General features: G+C 39.2%; 1 pseudogene; it reads left to right on the forward strand.

The window, feature by feature from the left end:
• LOC122064932 lies at nucleotides 1-3,813 on the forward strand (annotated as a pseudogene).
• Nucleotides 3,814-7,542: the final 3,729 nt, after the last annotated feature.

Here is a 7,542-nt window from a genome sequence, read left to right on the forward strand (position 1 = left end):
TCAAGTCTGTGAGGTTTCAAAATGTATTAATGGCTCGTAGTGAAGTGGCAGATAAGATATTCAGAAGGGTGTAATTAAGGGTGTGTAGATAAAGGTAGGTCAGGGTTTTTATACTGCCTTGAATAGCCCACACTGTTCTCAAATCTCAGCCCGGTTCAGACTCAAATGTCAAATGGGTGATGGAGATATGATGATGGTGGTGGTGATGATGAAGCTGCAGTAGCTGGTGAAGGAGAAGGAGGAGGAGGAAGAGAGGGTGATGTGCACAGGTTTGTATTAACTTGTACCTACCAACCATTTCCCATCTAAAGCAATAAAATGGGTCTCCTTCCCTGGCCATGTCTTAAATTTCCTTGCTTTCTTGGGTTGTTGTGTTATTAATGCAGTAAGAGGGCGTTGGCTTTGGCCCTGTTCGTTTGTATCTTAGTGCTGTTTGGTTTTACTAGTAATGGTGTTCTAAGCTCTTCAGTTTCTTTGGGCACTGAATGCCATGGATACTGTAACAAGTAGTAGAAGAAGAAGAAGAAGCAGAAGAAGAAGGCCTCCTCTTCTCTTCTTTATCTCAGCCTTCCTCCTTGTGTTCTTCCAAACATGTACCCTTTCTTTGGCTTTGAATTACACAAACTACAAACCTGTTGGGAGCTTAAGACTGGCAAGGATCCAGAGACACCTGGATAAGATCAACAAGCCCTCCATTAAAACCATACAGGTATGCATTATATGCATTCACAAGCAAAGTACTATTAATATTAGTTGTCATTCATTGTAGTTTTATGGATATCTACTTTTTCTAGATTTATTTTCATCTGGGTAGGTCTGGTTTTTAATCTTTGATTGATTTTGTTCAGAGCCCAGACGGAGATATCATAGATTGTGTCTATAAACACAAACAACCTGCCTTGGATCATCCTCTCCTAAAGAATCACAAGATCCAGGTACTTCTAACATGACTTCTACCATCTCTCTCTCTCTCTCTCTCTCTCTCTCTCTCTCTCTCTCTCTCTCTCTCTCTCTTAAGTTAATGGGTTCTGTGTTGTGTGACAGAGAGTGGCACCAGAGAGGCCAAAGGTGAGAATGATGAACAGAGAAGAAGTGGTAGTGGATGAGGAGAAGAGATACAATGTGAGTGAAGAGGTGAGACGTGCATGGCAAATGTGGCATCAAGGAGGGGAGAGGTGTCCAAAGGGTACTATTCCAATAAGAAGAAGCACAGTGCAAGATGTGTTAAGAGCGAAGTCTTTGTATCACTTTGGGAAGAAACAACGTAGAAGCCCTCTTCTTCCTCAATCTCACACCTATGCTCCTGATGTAGTCAGTGGCAATGGCCATGAGGTACCGATCACTTCAATCCCCTTCCTCCTCATCCTTCTTCTTCTTCTTGTTGATTGGGTGTGTGTCTGTGTTGGGTACGTAGCATGCAATAGCATACACGGGAACATCACAAGAGATGTACGGAGCAAAGGCGACAATAAACGTGTGGGACCCATCAATTCAAGTGGTGAAAGAGTTTAGTCTCTCTCAGATTTGGGTTCTCTCGGGATCCTTCGACGGCACAGATCTCAATAGTATAGAAGCTGGTTGGCAGGTACTTACTTCCATCTCGTATACCACATCTACACTATCAAATACCATGGAAATCAACAATTCGAATTTTTTTCTTATTTTTTTAAAATTCGTTTAGTTTTCTCAACCTTTGATTCTTCCACTAGTCAGGTCAGTCCGGAGCTTTACGGGGATAGCAGGCCTAGATTATTCACATACTGGACGGTTAGATCTTTTCCTCATTATCTATTGTTAATGTTAGTAAAACGGACGGGGTTGAACCCATTCCAATTGAAGTATTAAACGACTCAAATTAGGTCTTCTTGCAAGTGATAAAGTGATTACTAATTAGATTAAATATAAATAAGAACATTTAACAATCCCCCTGGGAAGCAGGGGTAAGACTACAAACAATAAATTATGATCTTTTCATATTTTATGGACGAAGCTTATGCATTGGGTATATCCTTTTTATTTGACATTATTAATAAATATACAGAGCGATTCGTATCAGGCGACGGGGTGCTATAACCTATTATGTGCAGGATTTGTACAAACAAACAGTAAGATAGCAATAGGCGCAGCTATATCTCCGGTGTCACAGTTCTCTGGCAACCAATATGACATCTCCATTCTCGTTTGGAAGGTTAGTGATCATGAACATGATCTATTACATCTAACAACTCTTTATATTTCTATCCAAAAAAAAATACAACTGCTAAATTATTATTAATAGATGGATGTGGGCCTTCTAATTGATGGGGATCATTGTTGGAAGACCAAGTTTCTAGAATAAACTTTAATAAAATCTGGTGAGGACAAGTCATGTTTGTGGACCAAGTGAATTATTTTAATAGGAAAGATAGTGCGTCAGAAAAGAGCCCACATGGGTCGATGTGAGAGAGGGTGTGAGATGCATCCCCACACAGGCTGGATTTTTTTTTTAATAAATAGATATCATAAATCATTAATAATTAGATAAATAGAGAAAAATATGTGAAAATTTAGAAGGAAAAAAAAAATCAAAGAAACACAAATCTTGTACAATTTGGTTGTTCAATCAATGGAAAACAAGAGACAGATTAGAGTAGAACAATTGACTAAGGATTGAAAAAACAAGGGGTAAGTGGGGGAAAAATGATCAAAAACTTAGCGAGATTTGATCTACTCAAATAAGAATATTGAGTCACAAACAATTATAAAGATTCAGATTGGAACGAAACTTAGTTGCCAACCAGGGTTGCAGTCAATACCAGCCAAGGGAATGGAATCTCAAGGATAGGGATTGATATTTCAAACCTACTCTTGGGATTCCATTCCCTTAGCTGTTATATGTTGTTGTGGCGATTTTTTTTTTTTTTTTTCTGAGTCTTATCACTTCTTAACATTGGATAAGCCTTCAAGACTCTTGACCATGTTTTTTTATTTTATTTTTTCTACAATGATTTTAATTAATTAATTTTTTTTCAAGACGACTTTTGATGTCCTAGTCTATTTTATTGAACTCATGTATCCAAATCAGGATCCTAAGTTAGGGAATTGGTGGTGGGTTTCGGCGAAAATATGCTGGTCGGATACTGGCCGGCAGAACTATTCACGCACCTCGCCGATCATGCAACGATGGTGGAGTGGGGTGGCGAGGTGGTGAATACACGAGCCAACGGTGAGCACACGTCAACCCAAATGGGCTCAGGCCACTTTGCCGAGTTAGGGTTTGGAAGATCAAGCTACTTCAGGAACCTAGAAATTGTTGATGCAGATAACAGCCTGAGCTCTGTTGAAGACATATCCACAGTTGCTGAGAACACTAATTGCTACAATATCATGAGCTCCTTCAGTAATGACTGGGGTACACATTTTTACTATGGTGGGCCTGGGAATAATCCACAATGCCCATGATCCATCATATTGGTCCACTCTTTTATATGATCTTAAATGCAAGTAAATTATCCTCTATCTCTCTCTCTCTCTTGGATTCGGCTCTTCTCCATAGAGCTCAGGGACCAGATAGTAATCCTACAACTGAGAGGACCTAGACATATGTCTCGGGGTCATCCCAGCCGTGAGATCACTCTATGGCCCATGGGCTCTCTCTCTCTCTCTCTCTCTCTCTCTCTCTCTCTCTCTCTCTCTCTCTCTCTCTCATCTAGCCTTCTTTCTTCATCAAAAATATGTAATTTCCTTAAAAAAAATCTATTGTTTTATAATACAAATTTCAGTCTCTCATTAGTAATATTTTGCTCAATCAAAAGGTTAAGGAGGAGCTGTTCATTGTGCTCTGATGTCTTGTTCTTTATCTTGACATTGAAATCAAAGTACTAATTCATGGGCTAAGATATTTGGGCAGGTCTTACCAAAAAAAAACTAGGGTGTTTGGGCTGGAAAGCCAATAAATTATCAATTAACATTCGAGGTGGTCCTTGGGCCTAGATGCCATTTTGTGGGCTACCTATGCCATAAGCTTACAATCAATTGATGATTAATATCGTGTTAATATTAGTTAATCAACATTACTTTTGCATTTGTTCATTTATTTATAGGGAAAAGAACTTTGTCGATCTGGCACAGGAAATGCAAGAAACACAAGCCAATGAGAACACAGAAAGGAGCATCTACAACACACATAGGGACACCGCAATCATTTTGCAGCAGTTGTGTCTAAGCATTTTCTATGTCAGACCGATAGGGTTCTCCAGTGCAGAAAACGCCAAATGTGTGGATCAATGAGAGCATAGGCGCATGTATCTTCAGCGCACATGGGGGTAGTGTGTCTGGGCATTTCTTACGCCAGATTGACGGGATTGTTTTCCCCTTTATTTGTTTTGAATAACATGGCCACAAATGGGACCCAGACACTATACATGGGCTCTGGCTCATGAATGAGTCAATAATTAATTTCCAGACCCTAATAGAATATGAATTCAAGGAAGAAATTATCAATATTCAAACTTCAGTTATACTCTAATAAAATATTACCCAAAGTCATTAACTTGATTAAGAGGCAAGCAGAATATTATAATAGAGCTGATAACATGGAAATATGGAAGTATTAACTAATAATTAAAATTTTGGATTATACTTAGGAAGACAGAATATAGAAGATAAAGAAATGGAAGTTTGGAATTTCTAATCTCAAAGTGAGATTTTGTAAGCATTATAGGTTTTGAAGTCAGAACTCGCTAGTAGTAAAAGGAATCTCCACATGCAGTCAACACCTCGAAGCATAAAAACAAATGGAAGGCCCAAAGTCAGAGAGGTTTTTTTGATTCTTTTGTTTTATAGAATCAAAGTTGCATTAAATTTTGGGTAAATGCAAAGAAAGAAAGATGAAAGAAAGAGTATTTATGATCCTTTTAACGTATGGAAGCAAGGGGGGATTCAGTGAGGATGGGCCCCCAAAGGCTGGAGTGGATCATTTCTATCAGATTGGTGGGGTACAATGTAGGTTGGATTCCAATCTGATGGTAAGGAATGCCTTGTGCTATGAGCTTGTGTCACATGGAATCAACCTATGAAGTTGAGATAGAAAAGGCAGGCGTTGAATTAAAGGCAAATATAGTTGTATCTATTCAATTGCATTTACTACTAGTCTAAGTATACGGAAGGGGAAAGGAGTTGGGACTTGGGAGCTTAGCTACTACTTAACTGGATCCACTATTTGACATTAAATGTGTAGAAAAAGACTTCAGACCAGGGTTTTAAAACTAGGATTGGACATGGGGTCTGTATTCATTGATTCCAATTACATACAACCTGGCGAACTGAAACATCTTAGTAGCCAGAGAAAAAGAAAGTAGAAACGATCCCCAGAAAAAAGAAAGTAGAAATGATTCCCTAAAAGTCAAATTTGGTCGAGAATTGTTTGGAGTAGATTGAAACCCTAGAAAATGGAATGTGGGAGAAAAACATTTTTACATATCTTTGATTTTGATTTTTTTTTCTTTTTCAAAAGTCCTGTAGATCTAATTATAAGAGATTTTTTTTTTTTTTTTTAAATAAAAAAAATGATATAGGAAAGATAATACCCGAGAGAAATAGGAAAAAAATCCTGAAATGAGATTCCCACCTTCGGCATTGCCATCAGTAGGAAAAACACTCCAAGGAAATTAACCTAGCAAATAAAATAAAGTCGGCAATTACATAAATCTGAATCTAGGACGCTTGTTGGCATCCATTTCTAGATCCAAGGAAATCATAGGTGACCACACTCTCACTGGGTCGCAAGCGTCCCGCCGATTTTGCTAAAAAATTCGCAACCAAATTAACCTCCCGATAACAATGAGAAATAGGTTCCTAAAATATCATCAGCAAATAATAAATGAGTGAAAATGTCTGTGCCTCTTGGAATGGGGAGTTGCTTCAGTAATTCCCATACCACCACCCCGCACAGAGGAGTGCATTAAATTAGCAAGTTCAGAGGCGAGATTAATATTGGAAGAAATAATTTTACTCCTCTAAAAAGCCCCCTGCTCCTCAGAGATCAAACGGGGGAGGAAGGAGGAAAGCCTGGAAGCTAGAATTTTTGTGATGACTTTTGAAAAGAAATTTCTTATGCAACCCCCAAACGAAATTTTTCCAAAAAAAAAAAAAAATGATTAATTGCTCTACAAAAATCAGATTCAACAACGTCCCAAACCCTTCTAAAAAAGTTACCTGAGAAACCATCTGGACTAGGGGAACTACTTGGATCAAGGTCCCAAACAACGGTTTTTATCTCCTCCTTTGATGGAATAGCTTCAAGGATAACATTATTGTTATCCCCTAACTCTTGCGGAATGCTATCAGTGAGGGGAAATTTGAGCGGCCCTGTGAAATGATTCATAATAATCAGAAATATAGGAAGCCAACTCTTGCTGATCAGAAACCCATGAACCATCTTCTTTCCTGAGCGATCGAATCTGATTTCGAGACCGTCTCATCTTCATAGAGAGGTGAAAAGATTTAGAGTTATGATCTCCTTCCTTCATCCATTTCTGCTTTGCTTTTTCAGACTAGAGATGAGCATGCATTTTTAAAAGGAATATTTGATGGCTTAGTGACAACGTCTGAGATCACCAGAAGGGGGCATGATCCGACACTGTACTTTGGAGAATCCTTTGAGCGATGCTCCCACTATCGTGCCTTCCCAATCAACAATTACTGAGAGTGCTGGTCAGAAATTGAGAGGACAGAAGGTTTATTTATTCCTTGCTTCCAAAATATCCATACAGAATTAGACCTTCATTGACGAATTTAATTCTGAACTTTGTCCAGCAACACTTTTGGCAAAGGCGTGAGGGGCTTCCTCCTGATCGTCCTCATCGGACTCAGCAGAGTCAAAAGAGGCTGGGTCAGAACCCGACCTTGATTCAGATCTGCTATCTGATCCGACTACCTCACCTTCCTCTAAAATAGGTAAGTCGTGATTTGGGGATATCTCCTTATCAGCGTTGGAATATTCCATTAGAGAGAGCCTGGAATCTAAATTTGAATTTAAAGAGTCCAGAACGATATGGATGTTACCATCCAAATCAGGACTCTTTTGATTGGGAGACAAAGGAACGTTTAAGGAAGGTGGATCAAAATCTGCTGCTGCTACGTTTGAAACTCCCACATCAACTTGCTCCTTTGGTGAGCTGACTCGTACTGGGAACCAAAAATTTTGGTTGTTCCTGGTTCTAGGGGTGTCAACCGGTCGGGCCGGTTCGGTTTCGGTCGGGCTTAATCGGGCTTGAAGACTTTCAAAGGCTACACCGTGTCCGCCCATTTAACTAATCGGGCTTAGTTCGGTCGTCTCGGGTTATAATCGGGCCACCTTAATCGGGCTTTAGTCGGGCCTTAACCGGCCTACGGACATGTTTAATGTTAAACGGGCTTTAACCGGTTTTTAAACGGGCCCTCTTTAAAATGTGCTATTATATTCCGGCCCACTTATGCAAGCCCAAAAAAATGACAATAAATCAATAAATGATACAAAATATAACCATTATTTAAAATGTGAACATGTCTTTACTTTTTAGT

Source organism: Macadamia integrifolia, unplaced genomic scaffold (assembly GCF_013358625.1).
Source record: "Macadamia integrifolia cultivar HAES 741 unplaced genomic scaffold, SCU_Mint_v3 scaffold1827, whole genome shotgun sequence".
NCBI lineage: Eukaryota > Viridiplantae > Streptophyta > Magnoliopsida > Proteales > Proteaceae > Macadamia > Macadamia integrifolia.